The 26,841-nt window shown below is 41.8% G+C and overlaps 1 protein-coding gene across 1 annotated transcript in view; it reads left to right on the top strand.

The window, feature by feature from the left end:
- The window catches only part of LOC126154306 (retinal guanylyl cyclase 2), a 450,774-nt gene that overhangs the window by 423,573 nt on the left and 360 nt on the right, over nucleotides 1-26,841 (top strand). The gene's annotated exons all lie outside the window — the stretch shown is intronic.

Genomic DNA, 26,841 nt, shown 5'->3' with positions numbered 1-26,841 from the left:
TGATTGGGAGTCCACATACAGTTTTTGGTTCCCCCGTATCTGACTGTATGATTCAGTTCAAAGGTCGAAGGGAGGTAACAGTAAACCGTACCACTTCCAACTGGATCACGTCAAGTAAAGCACTGTGCTGCTCAAGCAAAGCTTCGACATGGTGGCCACTGTACTTTTCCGATTCTCTTCTAGAGTACTGCTGAGGATATCGAAAAAGCTCAAAGAAGGGCAGCTGATGGCGAAATAATGGACAGAGTGTCACGGAAATGATACGCGAGATTGTGCGGCAGTCATTAAAACAAAGGCAGTTTTCGTTATGGCGAGATCTTTTCACGAGATCTCAATTTCCAAAGTTCTCCTCCGAATGCGAAAATGTTTTGTTAACACCGGCCTGCATAGAGAGAAACGATCACTTTAATAAAATAAGAGAACCCAAAGCTCACACGGAGATATTTAACTGTTCATTTTCTCGCGCGCTGTTTGTGAGTGAAACTGTAGGGAAAGACATGTTGTCCCAAAAAATTTATACACTCTTTTATGACTGTAACACTAGTATTTAAAAAGATACGGGAAAATTTGAAAATCCAGAATAGTGTGAATAAGTGTATGAAACAGTCATTTATTGGAAGGTTCCAGGTGGTGGAGAGTTCAAGGGTAGAACACAATTATGGTAGAACGAAGAGGATAGCAAATGACCGGACTCCATGCAGAGCTACATGTGAAGACTTGCCCTAGGGCAGAGTCTGATGATAATGGACCATTTACCGAAAGTGTTCAAATTGTTGGCCATTGTGGTCCAGACACACAACGTTGACCGATGGAACCCAAGAACTTACAAATCGTTGCATATAGTACTTCGGCACATTCATTTTCAGTGGCTGCTTTCAGGGTCATTGATTGTAGCTGGTCGTGTGCTACAAACATTGAGCTTCTCAAGGTCCCATAGAAAAAAGAATGAATATCTGGATTTTTACGCTTTATAATATTTATTACATTAAACTTACAGTTATAAATGATATGTCAAATGAAAGAGCAACTCAGACAGTTTTACCAAGAACCTTATTAATGTTCAATGTGAGCACCATCTGTCACACGGCACACGTCAAGTCTATAGCCGAATTCTTCCCAAATGCAAGGGGCCCGATGACAGGGCTTGCATTGCACGGCCTCCACGTTCACCCGACCTAACGCCAGGCGATTTTTTTTCCTTTGGGGGCTTCATCAAGGATCGTGTGTACGTGCCTCCGCTACCAACAGACCTCCCTGAATTAAGAAACCAGACCGAAGCACTTGTTGCTACAATCACTGAAGATACACTTGTCACAGTTTGGGAAGAACTCGACTATAGACTTGATGTGTGCCGCGTGACAAATGGTGCTCACTTTGAACGTTTATAAGGTTCTTGGTAAAACTGTTTGAGTTGCTCTTTCATTTGACATATCATTTATAACTGTAAGTTTAATAAAATAAATATTATAAAGCGTTAAAACCCCGATATTCATTTATAAACACCCTGTACATAGGTGTCAAATGTAGTGAGCGTGGAGGGAAACTCGGTTTTGCCTTTTCGTCCTCTCCATCTGTCCGGTAGGTGTTCGTCAAGGTAGGCCCTTACGTTGCGACATTAGCGGGAGATGTTCCTTGCTGCTAGAAATACCATTCTCCATACCAAAACATCTCTTCTATGCGTGGAACTGCGTATTCCTGTAGTAAGTGCAGGTTTTGTTCATCGACACTCCATGCTCCAAAAACAAATGTCTACTCAAACGAAATGCTGATAAATCATACCACACTGTAACTCTTGGCACGTACACACGGTGTTCCACTCTCACGTCAGGATTCTCAGCTACCCAGTAGTTACAGTTCTGATGATTAACTGAATCATTTAATTTAAAAATCGTTTTATCACTCCAAACAACCTTGCATGGGAATTGTTTAGCGTGTGCGCATGTTGCTTGGTACTACTCACAAAATTCAATTCGACATTCATGAACATGCTCATTCAGAGCGTGAAGTAATCTACGAATGAAACATATCCATTGGACGCGCTTCAAAACGCGATGGACGCCTGTCTCAGGAGACCCCATCTGCACAGGCTTTCTCGGATATTGCTGAAACCTTTGGATCATTTCTCTTCCTCTTGTGGGGCCGATGAATGATCGTGGTCTTCTAGAATGGTTCTTGTAGGCATTCTGAACAGTTCCTTCTTCCTTAAACTTATCTCGTAGACGAATAATTGTGAGGCGCTTTGGTGCACTCGCTGAAACTTCATTCAGGACTGTCTTTACGCTTTAGTTACGTTCTCAGTCACTCAGTAGCACTTCTGAATGAACTTTCTGTGCTCAAAATCCAGCCTGCCTTCAGCCAGTTTTGAAATCGTCACACCTGAAAAAGGGAAAGAAAGTGTTGTAGCAACGAGCTGTAAAAGATTGTATGTATTACCTTAGGACACCCTGTAGCATGAAACTGGTTCGATGAACCCTCTGCCCGGCACTTAACTGTGATCGGCAGAGTAGTCATGTAGATGTGGATGTACTTTTTACTACTTCTCCTCCTTCTTTTTTCCTGGCCTTATCCCGCATCCAAATAGGACCGGCATGTTATTCTGTATATGGCAATGTTAGTGGTAGAGGGATGCCGGGTGCCCTTGCGATACCACCCTCCCTCCACCCCCCCCCTTCCCCGCCCCCCTGTCTCCGTGATGGATTTTGTGTACCACATCTCTCTCTGTCTAGTGTTATTCCATGTGAATGTGTGAGCACGTTTTCGAACTGTTTGCGCGGCTCTGTTTAAAAATAATAGCTCCGTGTAGTCATAGGGTCGAGCCAGGCACATCTGCTTTTATGTCTCACAGTTAATTCGCTGCAAATAATAGCCTGTAGCTGCAATCCTGAAGACAAATAGTCAGTGCATTGCCTAGAATTGCGAGTTAATAAAATACACAGAAATACAAAATACAAGTCAAATGAGAAATTTAGTACCAAGGGTTCTATTATAACGTCTGTAATTGGTGCAGACGACAGAGAATTATATTGAATAATGTTTATTTAAGAAAGGAAACCTCAAATAAATAAGAAGTGGTGCTCCAATATTCAGTTAAAATACAGACAGAAAATACCCTTATCAGATAAACTAATGTTGAGAGCGTTACAAGAATAGTAGCGAAATCCCCAAACTAAATAGTAATCAAATATGCGCGAAAATGAAGTCCATTTTGTAATCACAACACGTGATATTTACTAACTCAAAATAGTTCACAGTTCAACATGATGATTCACAAATTAACACATATGATGTGAAGAGTAGTAACAAATTCTCTGTCTGTTGTCAGTTCCGTAAATCGAGCGGCAAAAGTTAGGGTCCTACTTTGGAGCCCTTTCAGACCTCTCGAAATATGAAGCCCCTTCAAAAGTTAAAATATTGTAGCGGCGGTTCATGCCCAGAATCTGTCAGCCACATAACTAAGTAAAGGACGATATCAAAGGCAGGTATGCCTTCTCTGAGAACAAACGTAAAAGTGTCCAGCAAGCCTTCCTACAGCTCTTCACTCGAAAAGACGCAGTCTCCACTTGACTCCTGTGGCGTTTCACAACTGTCTGCTTTTCCATTGGCTGAAGGCAGTCCCCACCTTTTCACATCCTTCTTATGTTCTACAGGCATCATTTGATTATACCTGACCACTTCCCAGACTAAACTAATATATTACGACAATAATTAAATAAAGAAATGTCATAAACATTTGGTTACACTCAAAGCATTTACAATAAATGTAAGTAATAGTAGGTTCATAAATAAATAAGCCATCATTCCTGCGCAAGTTTGCTGATGATGAATGAGAACAGATTGTCTTCAAAATGTTCAAATGTGTGTGAAATCTTATGGACTTAACTGCTAAGGTCATCAGTCCCTCAGCTTACACACTAGTTAACCTAAAATATCCTATGGAGAAACACACACACCCCTGCCCGAGGGAGGACTCGAACCTCCTCTGGGACCAGCCGCACAGTCCATGACTACAGCGCCCGAGACCGCTCGGCTAATTCCGCGCGGCAGATTGTCCTCAAATATTGTTTAAACAGTTATTGGTGCCTTCTTTGCAATAATACCTTTTGGTTCTATTTTCTATCTTAGTGTCCACTAACACATACAATTGGGCACTTTTAAGTTCGCAGTTTTTAATAGCACTTGCAATCAACATTTGAATAAAGTTACTCGCAAAATAGTAAGCTGTATATAAATATAAAAGAAGTCGTAAGTCAATAAATAAAATAGATACATATGAGTGACTTTCATGGATAATAGCTATCTTGCAATGCTATCATCTGAGATTTCATTTGTTGAAATCGAATGAAACATTTAAAAGCTGTTAATTAGAGATTGATGTTGAAAATACTTAGTCACCGTAAATTATTAACTTTTACTTTTCTAAAGTTCGTGAAATCAGTGTTGTGTCATTGGATATGCCTCATTTTTCTGGGCTTGCCGATGTATTCGGATTTGCACTGATATTTGATTGTAAATTTTTATAGGCTCTCAGAGCTGTAAGAAGCCATTTTTCAGTTTGTCTCCAAGCCTGCCATTGCTGGGAGGATGGCCAGCCTTCTTAAGCAATCGACTCGTCTTTCAAATTCCGCATACCGTGATTTTCCCCACATTCGGCGCTTTGCTTCTCTCTACACTTTGGTTCGCGTCGAGCGGCTTCACATACGAATTCACGTTACCTTGTATCAATTCTAGGCGGCCTACTAGCTCACCTACATACGCGTAACAGTACAGTACCAAACTAATACAGTCTGTTGGCCGTTTTATCTGGACAGAGAATTGGAAGTCCTACCATTTACATAGTGTACAACGCTGTATACAAATACGAAAGTACATCGTCATCTGACCGTGTCTTCTGTGTGCCTCAGTCTTGCTATCAGTCAGTGTAATTTAAACTTAGTTATCCTCGTAAGTCACAAGCAAAGCAGTTTTTCTCTTTCAGAGAGTTTGGATCTGATCCATTATCTTCTGCACAAGACTTTTCTGCAAATATACGCGATCTCTTACCTCTTGAGTGGTTTTATTGTCACGCCGAAAACAGTTCCAATTATGAAAGTGGGACCAGTTTTAGCCAGTCTTATGCTTGTTGTTCTTCCGTGTAGCTAGGTCCATGTGTAGCTCTGTGTACTGCAGTGCAGTACTTCAGAAGTTAACAATTTTCATAAACTTTTCGAGACATGGAAAAATAGATTTTCGAGGAAGGATAACATGAAACTCAGCAACGACTTTGCTCTACAGCTAATACAAGCTTTTACAAGAAAATATCATAATTTACATTTATTCTTCAGTGGAACATAGGACAACTAGAATTTTAGTCTATTTAGCAGGAAAATATTTTTGATATTGAACTATGGTAATTTTAACAGAATTGAACATGTCTTCAAAGAAGAACACAGCTATACACATAATTCTGTCTAGTACTTACAAAAAAAAAAAAGGTTTTGTTGGTACAGGGTGTCAGATGGTGAATATGAGGGAGCGCAGAAAAGTAAAGCCTCCCATTTTTTATGTAAGAGCTCTTAAAGGTTTTTAAATAACACAAAATTTATTAACATTCTACGTCTTTATTCTTCATGTCTACACATTTGCAATCGTCTGCCGCTAGAGGGCTCCGAATTGTAGCGTGTAACGTGGCGGTGTGTGAGGGACGGCGCTCTCTCCTTCAGAATGACAGTTCCAGGCCACACATGAGCATTCCGACACCTGCGTCAGTCCGACGCTTTGGCTTCACTGTCCTCCTTACAGTCCCGACTTGCCCCCATCCGATTTTCATCTGTTTCCAAAACTTAAAGAACACGTTTGATGACTTCTGGAGCGGTGCAAGCGGAGGTGAAGTTCTGCCTCCGACAACCAAGTCAGACAATCTACAGTGGTGCTATCAACAAACTCATCTCTCGTTGGGAGATATGTGTTCGTCGCCAGGGTGATTATGTTTAGAAATAAATAACGTAGACCCGAAGAACGAAGATGTACAATTTTAACTGTGTTTTGTTCGGAAAACTTTAAGACTTTTCGCGTGAAAAAATTCGGAGACATTTCTATTCAGCAGGCGTTCTTATGAAGAGACACTCTACGGCTTTGGGGCGATTTGCTCATTATTATCCACTGAGAGATGGTGAAGCTGAAGAAACTGTGCTGTCCTGGCGGACAGTGGTGCATTACGATGCTCATTGCATTCTTAAGCGTAAGGTAGCACTTCATATATTAACAAGTGCCTTCTCATATCGCTGCGTTCTTCTTTCCATAATCTCTTAGACGCATTAAAAAGTTCAAATTCCATTAGAAAAAACACCTGTTGTGAGAAAACGTTATGAATATCAATCATACAGCAAACCCCGTTTCCCCATGATCCGGTGTGTTGGAATATTAGGAATGTCGAGCTTACTTGGGGTGTAATGCCGTGTGGCTAGGGCATCCCGTCGGGCAGACCGTTCGCCTGGTGCAAGTCTTTCAAGTTTACGCCACTTCGGCGACTTGCGCGTCTATGAGGATCAAATGATGATGATAAGGACAACGCAACATCCAGTCCCTGAGCGGAGAAAATCTCCGACCCAGTCGAGAATCGAACCCGGGCCGTCAGGTATGACATTCCGTTGCGCTGACCACTCAGCTACTAGGGGTGGACGGGGTGAAATGTATACTGAAAGTACTAGCGCTCTACGTCAACTTTAACTACGGACGGACTTGATCGTATCTACAGTACTGTTTGGAAAGTTTCTTCCGATACGTCCTCTGCGCTCTGCGTGGTTGCGTGGCTACAGTGGTCGTCTGCAAAACGAACGGCTATGTTCAAACCTTCCTCTCAAAATTTTTTTCCTGACAAAATTTTGAACTGTCCGTCCGGTCACTGAAATGTTTGTTTTCTTTGTGTAATCTTGGCAACTGTCATACTATATATTGGTTATAGAATATGAGTCATGTGGTAAGAATACATTACCGCAGCAGGTAAATGTGATGAGCAGTGATAGCAGGGGAGATACCACAAAGACATCTCACAGAGATTAAAACAACAAATAAACGGGTGTGAACTACGCTACAATGAAGGAATTCAGGAGTCAAAACTTCCAAAACAGAATGCAACTTCAAAAACGTTAAAACATATGTTTTGACAGAGTACAGAGAAAACCGTGTGATTGCGGAATTGTTCCGGTCATTTGTTGCAACTTATGTAATAAATTACACTACTGACCATTAAAATTGCTACACCAAGAAGAAATGCAGATGATAAACGGGTAGTCATTGGACAAATATATTATACTAGAACTGACATGTGATTACATTTTCACGCAATTTGGGTGCACAGATCCTGAGAAATCAGTACCCAGAACAACCACCTCTGGACGTAATAACGGCCTTGATACACCTGGGCATTGAGTCAAACAGAGCTTGGATGGCGTGTACAGGTACAATTGCCCATGCAGCTTCAACACGATACCACAGTTCATCAAGAGTAGTGACTGGCATATTGTGACGAACTAGTTGCTCGGCCACAATTGACCAGACGTTTTCAATTGGTGAGAGATCTGGAGAATATGCTGGCCAGAGCAGCAGTCGAACATTTTCTGTATCCAGAAAGGCCCGTACAGGACCTGTAACATGCGGTCGTGTATTATCCTGCTGAAATATAGGGATCGAATTAAGAGTAGATCCACGGGTCATAACACATCTGAAATGTAACGTCCACATTTCAAAGTGCCGTCAATGCGAACAAGAGGTGACAGAGACGTGTAACCAATGGCACCCCATACCATCACGCAGGGTGATACGCCAGTATGGAGATGACGAATACGCGCTTCCAATGTGGGTTCACTGCGATGTCGCCAAACAAGGATGCGATCATCATGATGCTGTAAAGAGAACCTGGATTCATCCGAAAAAATGACGTTTTGACATTCGTGCACCCAGGTTGGTCGTTGAGTACACCACCGCAGGCGCTCCTGTCTGTGATGCAGTGTCAACGGTAACCGCAGCCATGGTCTCCGAGCTGATAGTCCATGCTGCTGCAAACGTCGTCGAAATGTTCGTGCAGATGGTTGTTGTCTTGCAAACGTCCCCATCTTTTGACTCAGGGATCGAGACGTGGCTGCACGATCCATTACAGCCATGCGGATAAGATGCCTGTCATCTCGACTGCTAGTGATACGAGGCCGTTGGGATCCAGCATGGCGTTCCGTATTACCCTCCTGAACCCACCGATTCCATATTCTGCTAACAGTCATTGGGTCTCGCCCAACGCTAGCAGCAACGTCTCGATACGATGAACCGCAATCGCGATAGGCTACAATCCGACCTTTATCAAAGTCGGAAACGTGATGGTACGCATTTCTCCTCCTTACACGAGGCTTCTCAACAATGTTTCATCAGGCAACGCCCGTCAACTGCTGTTTGTGTATGAGAAATCGGTTGGAAACTTCCCTCATGTCAGCACGTTGTAGGTGCCGCCACCGGCGCCAACCTTGTGTGAATGCTCTGAAAAGCTTATCATTTGCATATCACAGCATCTTCTTCCTGTCGGTTAAATTTCGCGCCTATAGCACATCTTCGTGGTGTAGCAATTTTAATGGCCAGTAGTGTATTATGTTTTCATCGTTTCCTTGGGAGTGATCACATTCACATTCATACAAACATCTAAATCGGGCACGGAGGCATATCTCGTTCACTCATCAGGTGTACAAGTTAGGTGTGTCGATAGGAGATTCCTAACATGTGACACACGTACTGTCACTAATACCGTTGATGACATACCAGACGTCGTTTTTGATGGAAAATTCGGCTGACTTTTCGCCTTGTCATAAAACGTTTGCGGTACCCATTCGAAAGCCACTTCCTTTGCAGCTACTAATAGAGTAGTTGTGTGGAACCAACTTTCATTATAGGTCCTTTCCGTACACTTCGCTGCTGCAAACGGATGTTACACCACGACACAGACATAAAGTTGAATACAGCGAACAGACATGTCAATGATCGGATGGACAGTTCATAATTTTGTGAAAAAAATTTGGAAAAGGGAGCTCTGAACACACCTCGCCAACTTTGAAGTCCGACACCGTGACCAGTTAGCCACAACAATAAGGCTCTGATTTTGCTCGATATTGTACTTTTTGAGGTTGGACCGTTCACTGTTTCTAGTTTGCTTTTTTTTTCTCTCGGTTTAGTTTACCTTCTTCCTGTTTTCATGTGCTTGATCTGTGATCAGTTGTGAGGGACTGGCCAGTGGGCCCTCTTACCACTAAATCTGAAGGGAAAGGGGGGGGGGGGGGCTGGGGAATTTCCCTTGTAAGTACTGGCATCACGTTTCACTCACTCTTTTACTTCTACCAATAAATTCATCCACGAAACAACAACAACAACAACACACACACACACACACACACACACCACACCACACATTACACTGCACAACTAATCGCGAAACCATCTGACACATTGGAAGAATGCAAACAGGTAGAATCGCCACAAGAGCCTTACTAATACAACAATGTAGAATATCCAATACTGTCACCATCATTGGCATTCGAAGGAAACAACCTGGTGGCAAACTAGTTGTATTCGGGAGCCTTATTGCTTTGACGTCAGAGTGGTACTGATGATGATGATGTCCCATACTCTGAGGAGTGTAGGGGACGATGCGGGAGGCACGCACCGCCGACTAAGCAAGATCCTAGCGGAGGTGGTTTGCCATTGCCTTCCTCCGACCGGATTGGGGATGAATGATGATGATGAAGACGTCACAACAACACCCAGTCATCTCGAGGCAGGGAAAATCCCTGACCCCCGCCAGGAATCGAACCCGGGACCCCGTGCGCGGGAAGCGAGAACGCTACCGCAGGACCACGAGCTGCGGACCAGAGCTGTACTAAGCAAACACAATATCTCATACTATAACGCTGTAGAAGAATAATACTAGGAAAGCTCCAGCTTTGAGCCAACGATCTAGATGAAGTCTGACATTCAGCCACCGCCGCGTGGATGAGGTATCTGACATCGGCTGTTGACGTCACTTGTCGTGGCCCTCTGCTCGTTTTACGAGCATTCCACATAGTTGTGTCATTTAATCTTGGATGGAGAGCTATCGACAGACGTGGAAGTGACTTCAGGGAGAATGTTGGGATCCTCTTATAAATCATGTTGTACATTTATGAACTCGCAGATAATATTAATGGTAGCCTTAGAATTTTCATAGATGATCCAGTTACCTACAAAGTAGGACTGTCTAAGAAAACTGCGCAAATATTCAGTCAGATCTTGATAAGATTTCAAAGCGGTAAACAGTTTGACAACTTGCTTTGAATGATAGAAATATAAAATTCTTGTTGACTTAATGTCAACTGGTCACTAATGGAGTTACTCAACTCTTACGAATACATGGGTGTAGGGAATGGAACGGATCACATAGGTAAGTGGCTGACCTGGATTCATTGATAAGATACTTGATAAGTGAAATCAATCTATAAAGGAGACTGCTTTCAAAACATTTGTGCGGCTAATCGTAAAATATTTCTGAACTATGTGGGATCCGTATCAAATTGGACTAACAGTGGATATTAGACGTTTACAAAGAAGGACAGCATGAATGGTCACAGGTTTGTTTGACTCACGGAGATGCTGACAAACTTCAACTGTCAGCCACTTGAAGATAGACGCCAATTGTCCCATCGAAGTCCAACATTCTACAGTGACGGTATCAACAAACTGGTCTCTCGTTGGGAGAAATGTGTTCGTCGCCAGTGTGACTACCATGAGAAGTAAATATGGACACATGAAGAATAAAGGTGTAGAATGTTAAGAATGTTTGTTTTATTTACAAAGTTTCAGAGTTTTCACACAAAAAATTCGGAAGCATTATTTTTCAGAACGTTCTCGCAGACTCAACAGTAGGACCGAAAAGCTGCTTCCCTTTCTTAAACAGTTTTTAATCAGCACTTTGTTCTTTGACTTCCATTCTTATTTTTACCTGTTTGATCGTGTACGTATTATATATTGCCCGTCTTCCCCTGTAGCTCGTCCCTGTTTTACATCGTCGAATGCTTCTTCTGGGTTAACATATTCTCTTTCTCGATTTTTCTTAAGTCTTGCTTCCATCGTCAAGCGTAATGTCAGAACTACCCCTGAGGTACATCTGTAAAGCCAAACTGATCGTTCTCTTAGAAATCCTCAATTTTCTTTTCCATTGTTCTATGTATTATTCTTGTCAGCAGTCTGGAAGCATGAACTGTTACGCTGATTGTGTGATAACTGTCTCACACATCGGCACTTGCCCTCTTCGGGATTGTGTGGCTGTTGTTGTTACTGTTGTTGTTGTTGTTGTGGACTTTAGTCCGACACAGCTCTCTGTGCTAGTCTCCTTCATTTCCAATAATAATGCGCGTGGCTACGCCAGGAGCTCCACCCGCTGGGAACTAGTCGCCTGGTGCAAGTCTTTTCTGCGACTTGCGTGTCGATGAGGATGAAATAATGATGCAGGCAACACAACACCAGGTCCCTGAGACGAGAAAATATCCAACCCTGCAGGGAATCGAACCAAGACCGCGCTGACCACTCATCCATGGAGGAGGGCTTTATTTCAAATAATTACTGCAACCTATGTATCTTTGAACCAGTACATTGAACAGTAACCATTCCCTCACCTCTTTCTATAATTTTACTCTCCACACTTCCCTTCACTACCGAATTGACGATTCCTTAATATCTCAGAATTTGTCCTATCAGGCGATCCCTTCTTTTGATCAAGCTGTGCCAAAAAAAAAATTTTCCCAAATCTGATTCAGTACCGCCGCGTTATTTATTCGATCTACCCATCTAATCTTCTATATTCGTCGGTTGCACCACATTTTAAAAGCTTCTATTCTATTCTGTTCTTCACTGAATAACTTATGATATACATCTGAAATCCGTTGAAGGCTACATTCCAGAAAACTGCTGTCAGAAAATACTTTCTAACATATAAATTCATAGTAGATGGTTACAAATTCCTCTTTTATAGAAATGCCCTACTTGTTGTAGGTAGCCTGCATTTCATATCCTGCCTACTACGGCAATCATCCGCTATTTTAATGCCCCAATAGCAAAACTCATTTACTGCTTTTAGCGTCTCACTTTGTAATATAGTTCCCTCGGCATCACTTGATTTAATTCGACTACGTTTCATATCTCTTGATTTACTTTTGTTGATGTTCATCTTATAATTTCTTTTCAAGACGCTAAACATTCAGTTCAGCTCCTCCTCCAATTCCTTTGGTATCCTTGTCAGAATTAAAATGTCATCGGCAGACATCAAAGTTTTTACTTCTTCTCCCCCTTTTAAAATTTCTCCAGCGTTTCGTTTACAATCTTTTGAATGTACACACTGAATAACGTTGGGGATAGGTTACAATCCTGTCTCAATCCCTTCTCAACTACTACTTCCCTTTCATGGTTCTCGACTCGTATAATTGCTGTCTGGCTTTTGTACATGCTGTAAATAGTACTTCGCTCCTTGTATTACACCCCAGCTAATTTTAGAATTTAGAATTTATGGAAGTATTACAGTCAACATTGTCAGAATATTTCTATAAGCCTACAAATGCTATAAATGTAGGTTTGCTTTTCCTCAATCTATCTGATATAAGTTGTAGGCTTAAAACTGCCTGCGTGTACCTACAATTTTCCAGAATCCAAACGAATCTTCTGCGAGATCAGCTCCCACTAGGTTTCCCGTTATTCTGCCATTTGCAACCACGACTCATTAAACTGTTAGTTCGGTAATATCCACGCCTGTGGTCTTTGTAACTGAAATTATTTTGAAGTCTGAGGATATTACGCCTGTCTATCTCGCACACAAGGTGGAATACTTTTGTCATGGCTGGCTCTCGCAAGCATCTCAGTAATTTTGAGGGAATGCCGTCTACTCCAGGGACTTTGTTTCTTCCCTACCTATAATACCGCCCTCAACTTCATATTTCCTGAATAGCCATTCTACACGTTTACTCCACCTCTGAGCTTTCCCTTCTTTGCTTAGTACTGGCTTCTCATCTGGGAGCATGACAGAAGTCCTTCTGTTTACTCCAAAGGTCTCTAATTTTCCTATTGGTGGGATGTTTTTTTCCCCCCGCTCTGAGGCATCAAGGGATCACAAATTTAGCGTTGGAGGGCAGTGTGGAGGGTAAAAATCGTAGAGGGAGACCAAGAGATGAATACACTAAGCAGATTCAGAAGGATGTGGATTGCAGTAAGTACTGGGAGTTGAAGAAGCTTGCACAGGATAGGGTAGGATGGAGAGCTGCATCAAACCAGTCTCAGGACTGAAAACCACAACAACAACAACAATATACACTTCTACAATCTTGCATTTATGCTCTTGCGATTCTTATACAGTCAGTTTGCACTTTCTGTCAATCTAGCTTGTACCCTGCTCTATTCCCTTTCACCTGCTTTATTTGCTACATTTGTATATTGTCATCTTTCGCCAATTAAATTCAGCTATCTCCTGCGATATCCAAGGATTTTATTACACCTTGTCTTTTTATCTATTTGATTATCTGCTGCCTTCACTATTTCATTTCTGGAAGTTGCCCATTCGTTTTCTATTGCGTCCGTTTAACTTGTTAGTCAGTCTTTGCGTAGTGCACCCTCTGAAACTCTCCCCAAACCTCTCGATTTTTCAGTTCATCCAGGTGCGACCTCCGTAATTTCCTACCTTTTTGCAATTTTATAGTTTTCATCTGTAGTTTATAACTAGTGAATTATGGCCAGAGTCTAATCTGTCCCTGGAAATGTATTACAATTTAAAATTTTGTTTAGAAATATCTGTCTTACCCTTATATAATGAATCTCGAAACTTTCGGTGTTTCCAGGTCTCTTCCAAATATACAACCTTCAAACATGAGTCTTAAACCAGGTGTTAGCGTTGATTAAATTATGCTCTGTGCAAAATTATACCATGCGGCTTAATCTCTGAATCATTTCCACCCAGTCCAAATTCTCCTACTATTTTTCCTACTGTCGAATTAATTTTTCGTCTCCCTTAACCAGGTGAATAATGTCACTTGTGCTATGAGCAGCCTTTCAGTTTCGTCATCTGCGGAGCTAGCTGTGACACAAACTTGTACTACTATGGTTGGATTTTGACTTCCTATCTATCTTGGCTATGATAAATTGTTTACTATGCTATTCATAGTAGTTTACCCACATGCCTAGTTTCCTATTCATTATTAGACATTGTCCTGCGTTAGCCCTATCTGATTTTATATTAACAATCCTAAACGCACCTGGCCAAGCCCTGTTCTTCCAGCCACCATGATTCACCAACCCTCGCTATGGCTTGTTTCGTTAGTTACATGTCCCATTGATGATTTGTACAGTAAATCGTGATAATGTTGATCGAGTCATTTTACATTGAAATTACGCCTTCATACACAGGACATTTATAATTTGGTTATACAAAAGTAACCTTTAATTGTGAAAAGAGTGACCATCTTATGGAAATGATTGATACAGCACTGAATGCAATATATCTTCAAGTATTATTCCCGCCTAACACTGTCAGTAGCTGACGTTTCCGCTAGGTGCCTTGTACAAATGAGTTTTCAAACAATCATCGTAAGAACATATAAAAGTGCAGAGTGTGCACAGAGTTGTTTACGGTTTCATGAATCCAAATGCGCTACTACAGTTCAGAGACAATTTAGGACTAAATCTCGAAAGCCGTCACTTCAAAGACAAACTATTATTAGTTTTGTTTCACCGAAACCGACCGTGTGTCACACAGGACGCCGGGTCTGGGTTGGAAAGCAGTTTCTGACGTAGAAATGGAACAAGTTTGGCAGTCTTACATTCGCAGTCCATTTAAATCAAAGAGATGTGGCAGCTTAGAACGTTTGTTCCTCCGCTCCCGGGAAACATCTACGTATTGCTGCAACGGATGGCGACACAAGCAGCTGCCACCATACATCAAGATTTTCTTCACAGGATTTGGCAGGATTTGGGACATTTGTCGTGTTACAAAAGGTAGCCACACTAAACATTTGTAAATATAACTTGAAGATATATTGCATTCAGTGCTGTGTGAAACATTTCTGAAGTTATTTACCGCTTTCAAAATTAAACGTTACTTTTGTATAATTAATTTATGAACACCTTTTGTAAATATGGCTACACGCCAGTAAAGATGTGAATTAGTAATTCTTGCCCACCAGCTTTTATACGTTACGTAAATATAAATTCTTCTATGGAATAAAAGAAGTTGGCAAGTAGAAAACTGGTCGTATATGGCACTGGTGTTGGAAGAATTTTGTGAAAAAATTTTCAGATCTAGTTTGCTGGAAGATTATGATGTCAATCTCTGCTTGAGAAACAGTATAATCGAGCTGATGTCATTAGCGCTTTATCAGTTCTCTTCACTGCAGTTTTCCAGTGTACTGAAACAAGCCTGATACAAATCAGGGTATTTAGAGGATCGCCCGCAAAAATGTGCGAAACCAGTTGAATTCCGTTTTATACTGTGTCGTCCGTCGTGGATATTATGTGAAGAAATTTCATTCATTTTATGTGCATGGTGTAAAAAAGTTATGTTTTAACGATTTCTTTACGAATAATGATTATTTTAATGATTTTGGATCATAATAGTGAGTTATTGATTATTCTCAATTCAGAAAATACACTCATGTGAAATGGTAAACTAAAATACAAAAAAATCATGAATTTAAAACGTAAAATAACAGTTTAAAATATAAAAGAAAATTAAGTAAAATAAATAATTAGGATAATAATGAACGTTTATATATGTTAATTAGGCATGTTCAAAATAATCCAACAGTGCACTGTATGCAGCTTATTGCCCAAAAATGGCATTTCAGAAACCAGATTTATTGCACACGGATGGATGTGGCGTGAAAGCTTAATTAATTTATGCTGAAAGAGAGGTTTTTTTTCCAAATTAATTAATGGTGGTGGGACATTTTGCAAAATTTTGGATTGTTACAGACCTTGATTATACTGTTTTCAATAAAGTTAATTACATTTCAACTTTTATTTGAAAATAAATATATCAAATAAAAATGTCAAAATAATGTAGTAGTTACCTTTTTGTTTGTGCCCAATATCAGTTTTAAAAGAGAAAACTCATCCAAAAACGCTAAACTGGTATTTTTGGGGTCCGTTTTATCTCTTATCCGAGCTAAACTGGTCGAAGTAGAGATTCATGCTATGCCTTGGCCAGCTCGAAGCTCTGATTTGAATCCTATTGAGGAAGGGTCCATGAGCAATATTCAGAGACCCTACAGGATTTGCAGGAACCCCGCCCCTCCTCCCCTAAAACAATAGCAGACGATTCCTCAATAGTACAGTATAGCATTAATCAGGAGCATGTCTGAAAGGCTGGATGTCGTGATTTGTGCAAGAGGAGCTGACACACGCTTCAAAAGATGCAAAGACATATCTGTGAAGTGTAGAAAACCAAAGGAGTGATGCAATATCTCCATGAGATTGGTCAAACTTTGCTTCAAGTGTGAATTAATTCATGTTACTTCCACATCTCTGGCTTAATTTGTTGTCTATTTATTTCATTCTTAGATACCTAGAGGGACTACACCACAGTGTTTTATCATGAAACAGTATATTAGTATTATAAAAGTGACGAATGTAAAATAAACATTTGAAATACATTTTTTAAGAAACTGAAATGTGGCGCTTTTCCTATTAGTCATTGTTATTTAGTCTTCCTGTGAGTAATATTTTGATGATTTAGACTTTTCATACCTTTCTTCCTTTATATATTGAAATAGAAATATACGACAACAATATTATGACTCATATGGTGATTGAAAGTGTGTTCTTCCGCGTCTAGCCTAGCTAACAATTAAAATTTTACGCACGCAATTACTTAATATCTATACTACATTTAAATCTACATCAACATACATTCTCCATAAACCACTATGAGGTTCGCGTTGGACGGTACCACGTACAATTCGTAGTCACACCCTTTCCTGTTCCACTTGTAAGTGAACTGAGGGAAAACGACTGTCTCTATGCTACTGTAAGAGCCTTAATTTCTCTTGTCTTGTCTTCGCGAAATATGCATTGGCAGTGGTAGAATCGTTGTGCAGTCAGCCGCTAATGCCGGTTCCCTAAATTTTCTCAATAGTTTTCCACGAAAATAATGTCTCCTTCCTTCCATGGATTCGCATTTCATTTCATTGAATATTTCCCTAATACTTTAGTGTCAATCGAACCTACAGGTAACAAATAGCTTTTCTCTGAGTTACACCGATGTCATCCTTTCATTTGACCTGGTGATGATGCCAAACTCTCGGGCAGTACTCAAAAATGGGTCGCGTTGGTGTTCTGTATGCAGAGTCCGTCATAGATGAGCTGAAGGTCCCTATACTTCTCCCAACAAACGGAAACAACCAACTTTAGAGCTTATTCATTTCATTTCACTTTGCAGCATTCCGTCTAGATATTTAATCGACATGACTGTGTCAGTAGCACACCACTTACACTGTATTTGAATACTGCAGAATGGATTGTCCCCCTCATTTGCTTTAACTTACATTTTTCCATATCTAGAGCAAGCTGCTGTTCATCACACCGAACAGAAATGGTAACCAAGTAATCATGTTTTCGCCTACAGACCAGTTAACAATGACACTTTCGCCAACACTACACAATCTTTAGCAAGTGCTCGCAGATTGCTCCTCGCCCATTAGTCGGAACATTTATGTATACAGAGAATAAAAGCGGTCCTGTCATGTCTGTCATGTTTCACTGGTGAACCCCTGAGAGTACCTTCGCTGCCACAGTTCAGGAAAACATTTACACCCTATGTTCGAACTTCCGTTGAAAGTCTGCAGAAGGGCATTGTTTCAAACGCTTTCCGGAAATCTAGGAATACGGAGTCTATCGCCCTTCATCCGTGTTTCACAGGATATCGTGCGAGATATGGGCAAAGAGCGATGCTCCTTAAACCTGTGTTGATATGTGGACAATAGTTTTTCTATTTCAAGTAAATTTATTATATCCGAGCTTAAAATACGATCAAGAATTTACTAGAAAACGGACATTAAGGATGTTGATCTGTAATTTGGCTGGTCCGTTCTTTTACGCTTTCTATATACTTTTGTCTCCCGCGCTTGTTTCCGTTCACTCGGGACTCGGTGAATTTTCAACAGGGCTGCACACTGTGAAATAGGAAGTCTATCAAGCGGCTCAGAAACAACTCGATCATCCCTATCATCCAGCTTGCTGGTGTACGTTCAAGGTTCTCTGGGCGACGGTTGTTCAGAGTTTGCGGATGATTTTGTGCCGTGCTAGGAACTTGCACACATCCTGATGGCAGCTGTAACCGAACCAGAAACCGGGGTTTGCATTAGAACAGCCTGGGGCATTATCAAAAAACAGTATTTTAGAGCCATTTAATTACGTAAAAAGCTACCCTACATATATTAACAGCAGATGTAACGCAGTGGACCAACTTCTCTCGTAAATACTAATGCCGTGTCAGTGATAAAACATTAGAATTGATGATAATGTAAAAACATGATTAGAAATTAACAGAAATATTAATTTTTCTTACTATTTCATTCCATTAGAGTTTTCACATCACCATTTTTCATTTCAAAATAATTTCAAATTACGAAATTTATTATGTTATATTGCATTGTTTCGGGTTTTTATTTGACCAGGTTTATATTATACGGTCACTCAAATGTTGCAGGAAGGTATGGTTACTTATAATCTTCTATGTAATTTTACTTGAGGGTAACATGACGTCATATACAAGAGCTGTCGCATTCTACCTAGCACTTATCAGTTAGTCGCAACATACGGCAGTCTGTTACTTCTGACAGGGTACTGTCTGGCACCGTAACTCTAGGAGGCTTCATTCTAAAATCACAACCGAGGCACACTTTTGGAGAAATATCTAGCACTCAAACATCGCATACTATAGCAGAAATGACGGTAGAAACGGCAGTGGTACAAGGAGAACATGGGTGACTGCGAATATACGGAATACGAGAAGACTGATTTCTGTGTAGTCGTAGATGGAAGTTATCCTTACAATAAAAGTTGCTGCACCCAGTCATTTTGGAAGATCCATTATGTGATTGGTTTTTTTTATATTCACTTCATATGTGCCCCTTACCCTCCCTTTTCACTATCACTACAGGATATGTAGGATGGTGCCTGCAGGAATGCCGCACAATCTTTGTTGAATTCTGTTCTCTGAATTTACCCTACACGATTTCCCGAAATCTGCGAGTCCTTTATGTCAGAGATTCATACTCAAGTTCTCTGCATATCGCTGTTACACTTTCGTATGAGCTATACAAGCTTGTTACGATCCTGGCAGTACGTCCCTGAATTAGATGTCTGCTGTCAGCCCCACTTGATAAGTACTCCAAACAATATGGGATTTCTTGGACCACCTCGATGCAAACACTTCGTTTGTTATCCCTACACTATATACTGATTTAAATTAGTTGGCACCTGATGTTCGAGGCATGTGGTATGCACACGGAGCGCCCACTGCCTTCCTCCCCTCCTTGGCAGCCAAGTTCCTAATGAGCTCAGTAATGCGCCTAACGAGTCGGCCTCTGTGACCGAGCGATTCTAGGCGCTTCAGTCCGGAACCGCGCTGCTGCTACGGTCGCAGGTTCGAATCCTGCCTCGGGCATGGATGTGTGTGATGTCCTTAGGTTAGTTAGGGTTAAGTAGTTCTAAGTCTAGGGGACTGATGACCTCAGATGTTATCTCCCATAGTGCTTAGAGCAATTTGAACCATTTTTGAATGCGCCTAACATTGGAGTGGGTCAATTGTGCAATGCGATACAACCCGTCGGCTTTGAACAATAACGTCGTGTTGTAGATAGCAATGGGACAACTCGGGTTTACGCCAAACCGAGTTCACCGAGTTGCAAGTTTGCGTAAGCCGGGTTCAAACCGAGATGGAGCGAAAACACAGAGATAACATTCAACATTTACGAAGTAGAAATCGGTGTTGAATGCAATATTGTTCCTTTTATAATACGGGCTATTACATTAATAAAACATTTGTTACTTTCTAAGTCCAGGTATCAGATTTTAAAGCAACATGTACAATCTTCTGCAAATTTTTCTTATAGGCTTCAGTTTTTTTTTTGCGTTATCAGCATTTAATATTTTGGAGTGTTTGCACAAAACTTCATTCTCGACAATTTGCAATGGCTGTTAATCCTTAACTATCGTATGAATCAGCGCACATCTATATATTTCTGCAAAAATTTTTGTGACACGGCCAAACGACTTTACCTGAATCGTTTTGTTGAAGGTTCAACATCAACAGATGAAGATGGCGGTGGTAGCGAAGTCGTGATCGAGGAACGGCTCCCAGTACTTGTAGACACCGAAGTATTACTGTCTAACTTTGAGAGTCGGCAATATTCAATATGATGCTTTTTTTAAATATGATTCATCAATGCGTATATGTTTCCAGAATATGTGTAAGTGTCTGAACACTTTTTGCGCTTCACTTTCCTTTCTATAGGTGAATCAAAAATTTCCCGAACTGGGAAAGTTTTTTATGGGCCCTGGCATTGCTCAGTCATACACAATAAAAGTAAAACAGTATAATAAATAACGCTTATAAAACACTTCACGAACTTACAGCAAATAAAATATCTCATCAGATGTAACTGCACTTTGAAAAATCAGTGACGTTCAGTTCACGCGCTTTACTTAAGGAAAAGACATCTGACTCAGATAAACGCTTCGAGTTAAGCACTTGAGAAACGGTTTGAATTCACGAAACCCAGGGATATATGGCACTGTATGGAATTATCGTTTACTTTGAGAGATGCATATGGGGCCTGAAGGTGGCATAGTGATATGCCGAAACTGGTTGTCGCCAAAATAAAATAACATCTTAGTTGCACAGCTAACTGATGTCCCCGGTCCATGATGGACCAGCAGAGAAACTCGAGTTTGGTCAGTGCGAAAGCGGCGGCGCCCTCCGGACTAGCGGGAAACAAACTCAGTGCCGCCTGCTTTGATGCCGGCCGGTGTGGCCGAGCGGTTCTAGGCGCTTCAGCCGGAACCGCGTGACCGCTACGGTCGCAGGTTCGAATCCTGTCTCCATCTGTGTTCTTAGCACAGATATTAATGGACACTACAGAGCCATTTAGATGACTGTTCTTGGAGGCATAGTGTACCCCGCACATCTGCCCGTTCAAGTGTTTTTTTAAACGTGTTGGGCAAATGTATCCACCAAAATTTGTTAGCTGATTTCATTGTATACTGGAATAAATGAATGTGTTTTTAAAAGACAGGGCTAGATATTGTGTACGATTTTTGTCGCTTGTCTTAATTTAAGTCATTTGTTCGTTCCAATTCATTCGGTTCTTATTTTCATTCCTAGTGACCTTGAGATATTTTAAAGAATTCTGTTTTCATTCTGGAAAATTTTCACGTTTTGATTTTCGTTTGTAGGTATGGATTTATCAATTTGTTATGAACATGGAAGCTGCTTGAAGCAGGCTTTGGGTGTAGTATGTTGACAACCATTCGGTTTTTGTAGCTGATTATGTTCGATGTCGTGAGTGCGGCGAACGTATGCCCCTGATAAGTGTGTCAGCGGGTCGTACTCATGATTTATTGATATGCAGGAGTACCAAAGATCGAGTATGGCGTTCAGTTGGAAGAGGAACACGGTTTTGAGAAATTGAAGCTGGCCTTGAGAGATATAGTAAAAATCACATACTGTCGGTGTCTGAGGTACCCTGTGTGTACATGAATGTCGTGTGAGTGAGCATACCGTTCTATATTGGTATTCTTTTTGTAGGGAAATACGTAAAGTACAGTGGACCTTTGGGAGGGGGGAGGGGGGGGGAGGTGGTCGAGTGCTGTTGTCGAAATTGATGTGTCCGCTTTTGACAAAACCAAGTTAAAAAAAGGGGGGGGGGGACACCTGCAATGGGATTACGGGTTTGGTGGGCTGTAATTTTAGGCAAAGAGTGTAATGATATAGTTTTTTAAAGTGGTTCCTAATATAAAATAGAAAGTTTTGGTTAAATTAATTGATGATCATGTGAGCGAAGGTTCTGTAGTTATTTCCGATGGGTTTTCTTCAAATAGGGATTTGTGGAACAAGGGCCTTCAGCACCTTGTGGTGAATCATAACATCAAATTCAGAAGTTCAGCTACTGGGTCTTGTACCAGTAGTATAGGGGGTTATTGGCGAGCCATAAAATCTGTTATAGACAGGGGGAAACTACACATTTGGACACTACAGAGCCATTTAGATGAATGTTCTTGGAGGCATAGTGTACATGCTGCCCGTTCAAGTGTTTTCTTAAACGTGTTGGGCAAATGTATCCACCAAAATTTGTTACCTGATTTAATGTTGTGTTCGGGGGGAGGGGGGGGGGGTATGGAGGGTAGATGATAATTCAGGAAAATGATGGGTTTGGTCGGGATAGTTAAGGTACTGATTTGGAGTTTTTGGTGTTGGTGCATCATTCTTCATTTTTTTATGTTAGGTAATGTTTTGTCTGTGGTTTACTGTTTTATTTTTTTCGTTCATGTTGTTGATGTGGGCTTCTGGGTATATATGTTTGTACGTATGTGTGTTTCTTTTTTTGTGATGTGGTTCTTGTGTATTTCAGTGTGGATATGTGATTTTTGTTGACGGCTCTCAATGGCAGCATTTGTTTTTCTCCGGAAGAATTTGTATATGGGAAATTTAGTGTATTATTTTTATGTTGTGTTGAATTTGTCTTATGTCACGTATTTCTTTGTAGTATCATACTGTTCTCCGTTGTCTCACGGTTCGTCAACTGTAGTACGGGACACTGGCCCCAGCATTACGACGATATTTTTCAGTCGATACTAGTACTATCAAAGGCGAAAAGATCGACATACGAATAAAGTGTGTCCTGTACTGCAGTTGACCTACATAGGTCACCTGAATAATAGGATACTAGTGCTAGCGAAGCCGAAGAAATCTACATAAATTAAATTTGTATTCCATACTGCAGTTAATCCTACACAGATCAACTGAAGTTCGGGATACAACTCATACATGTCAACTGAGATAATCCATGCTAACTTTACGCATGTCCCTTTTTTTCTTTCTTTTTTGCACTCTTATCCCATTCTTCAGTTGCGTTATAGAGGTCTACAGAAGAATAAGATGTTAGGACTCAAAACAAAGTGTCTGAAATCTTGTGGGACTTAACTGCTAAGATCATCAGTCCTTAAGCTTACACACTACTTAACCTAAATTATCCTAAGGGCAAACACACACACCCATGCCCGAGGGAGGACTCGAACCTCCACCAGGACAAGCCGCACAGTCCATGACTGCAGCGCCTTAGACTGTTAGAACTCAAAGAAGCGATAAACCTAACTTTAAGTTCGAAATACGGACAAAGAAGCGATAAACCTAACTTTAAGTTCGAAATACGGATGTATGTGATATATGTCTACCATCTATTTTCTCTGTCCTGCATTCCTTCGTTTCTCAGCATTCGTCTCCGCTGTTTAATCCATGCAATACTTCATCTCTGGTAACGTCTGACGTCATTGGTCAAAGCCGATGGGTTGTATTCCATTCTTTAGTATTCCACATTGGAACTCCCAACTACCAGTAATCCCACCCTGTGTGACTGCCCGGATCTTGCAGGCTGAGAGGTTTCCTCTGAAACAGGACAAGCGATTGCACCTGGCTGATGGGCATTGTCAGCCACAGATAACACATGGTACCTGTTTGTCAGACTAACAGAGGAGGCCTTACTTTCAGTTCCCCAGGAAGTCTTTCGCAGCGTGCCACGCCCCGAAACGACATCCCACTCGACCACAGGTGATGGGTTAACTTCAACGCGAACAGTGACTGGGCTGGCCATAAGTGTGGACCGATTGACTGATTCGTGGTTCGTGCAGGATGTCTGTTGGATCCCCATAGTCGGGACACAGCAGTGATGCCCATCCACTGCAGCCTCAAGCTGTGTAACTGAAGCCATCACAGCCTAGAGCTGAGTGCAAAGCGTCACCAACTCAGCTCGCATCAGCACACAGCAATCCCTAGCCATACTAAAGACGGTGGAAAACAACACCTACACAGACCGACAAATGATTATCATCGCGCACTACGAAACTCTACTGTAGACATTGACGAAAACATAAGAACTGTGTCTAGTAAAGTAGATTAACGCGCTTAGATTCGAAAACTAAACCACCAAATCGCCCACACGAGACAAAATAATTCACTCCTGGTTAGGAACTTGTAAAATTTCACAAAAATGTTACGTTCCGACACAAACGAAAAGGCGAGAACTGTGACTAGTTAATGTTAAATTAACACGCTGAAATACAAAAACTAAATTACCAAGGCACACAGATGAAACAAAATAATTCGCTCCTAGTTAGAAACCCGTAAAATGTCACAGAGTCAGTTACTTCCCTGTTGCAGCTGATGCTCGGCCAGTAGCTGCTGCCTGCCTTGTAGACACAGGCAACAGTCTGCGTCCGCGACTGCCATTGACCAGGCACGACACTTGTCTCCAGTCTCCATCAGTTAGTATTTTCTCAAGACCACTGTTCTTACGCCGCATTACGTAGTAGTGAGTGTTACGTCATGCTTTGTAGACACGTTGGAGAGCCCATTGATAAGGCATGACACTCGTCTGCAGTAATCGTCAGTTAGAATTATTTATGACCACTGTTCTTAGGCTATTTTACGTCACTGTGACTGGTACATCGCAGGCCGGAGTGGCCGAGCGGTTCTACGCGCTACAGTCTGGAACCGCGCGACCGCTACGGTCGCAGGTTCGAATCCTGCCTCGGGCATGTATGTGTGTGATGTCCTTAGGTTAGTTACAAGTAGTTCTAAGTTCTAGGGGACTTATGACCTCAGCAGTTGAGTCCCATAGTGCTCAGAGCCATTTGAACCATTTGAACTGGTACATCATGCCTTTAGACATGTTGGAGACCCCTTGCCCGTGGCTGCCATTGATGAGGCGTGAAACTGATCTCCAGACCCCGTTGGTTATAATCTTTTACGAACACTTTTCATACGTCGTATTACATAATTGCAAGTGGTACACCTCGGCTTGTAGATACAATGGAGAGTCCGCTTTTGCAACAGTCTTTGACAAGGCTGGTTCAAATGGCTCTGAGCACTATGGGACTTAACATCTGAGGTCATCAGTCCCCTAGAACTTAGAACCACTTAAACCTAACTAACCTAAGGACATCATACACATCCATGCCCGAGGCAGGATTCGAACCTGCGACCGTAGCGGTCGCGCGGTTGCAGACTGAAGCACCTAGAACCGCTCGGCCACACCGGCATCACATTTGTCTGCTGTCCTCGTTTGTTAGGAATATTTTACGACCATTGTTTTACTCCTTACTGTATAACTGCGAGGAGTCCACCATACCTTGTAGACACATTGAAGAGCCCGTGTCAATGAATGCCACTGACGAAGCATGACACTCGTCTCAGGTCCTCGTCAGCCTGAATTTTTAAGACCTCTGCCCTCACGTCACATTCCATAGTTGCAAGTGGTACGTCGTGCGTTCTACACACGTTGGAGAGCCATTGTCAGTGGCTCCCATTGAGGAGACATGACGCCCGTCTCAGGTCACTATAGTAAGAATTTTTCACGACCACTCTTCATACGCCATATTACACAATTGCGAGTGCTACATCATTCCTTGTAGGCACTTTGGACAAAACGTGTCCAAGACTGCCACCGACGAGGTGTGACACCAGTCTCCATCCCAGGTCAGTTTCAGTCTTTTATGATCACTGTTCTTATGCTGTTTAGATAAATGCGAGTGGTACGCCATGAGACCGCTCGGCTAATCCCGCGCGGCACACCATGCATTGCAGACACGATGGAGTGCTCGCGTTTGCGACTGTCGTTGACGAGGGATGACATTTGTCTCCAGTTCTCGCTTGTTAGGATTCTTTTACGACCATTGTTCTTATGCCTTATTACATAATTGCGAGGGCTGCACCATGCCCTGTAGACACATCGGAGAACCCGTTTCCGAATCATGACACTCTCAAGTCCCTGTCAGCCAGAACTTTTTCCGACCACTGTTTTTGCGCTATGTTATATAACCGAGTGGTGCATCATGCCTTGTAGACACGCTGAAGAGCCCGTTTGGTTGACTGTCACTGGCAAGGTGAGACACTCCTCTCTAGTCCGCGACAGTCCGAATTTTTTAGACCACTGTTCTTACGCTATGCTACATAACTGCGAGTGGTACTTCATGCCTTGTAGACATGAGACATGATAGAGAGCCTGTTTTCGTGGCTGCCACTGGCAAGGTGTTACACTCATCTCAAGTACTCGTCAGTTAGAATTTTTTATGGCCATTGTTCTTACGCTGGCCTACATAATTGCGAGTGGTACCCCATGCCTTGTAGACACAATGGAAAGCCCGTGTCCGCGACTACCATTGATGAGGCATGACACTCGTCTCCAGTCCCCACTGGTTAGGCTTTTCTTACGACCACTGATCTTTCGTTATATTACATAACTGCGACTGTTACACCTTGCCTTACAGGCATGTGTTGAAACACCAATCAAAAGAACAACTTCATGGACGTCGTGATCATAGACACGACCAAATGACACATACACGCAACTTCAGGGTCATTACTTACGTTGGAAGTGACGGGTCACATGCGCACCTCATAGCTACCTCTTCTACACTATCTACAGGGCTCCAAACCGACTAGTGTGCTCTTTCCTTTGGGTGGCTGACGAATATTTCATCCAGTGAACTAAGTTTGGGGTATCTAACAAAATGTTTGCATCAGAGTGGACGAATCCCACACTG

This window comes from Schistocerca cancellata, chromosome 2, assembly GCF_023864275.1.
Source record: "Schistocerca cancellata isolate TAMUIC-IGC-003103 chromosome 2, iqSchCanc2.1, whole genome shotgun sequence".
Classification (NCBI taxonomy): Eukaryota; Metazoa; Arthropoda; class Insecta; order Orthoptera; family Acrididae; genus Schistocerca; species Schistocerca cancellata.
This window is presented reverse-complemented; position numbering and strand designations above follow the sequence as displayed.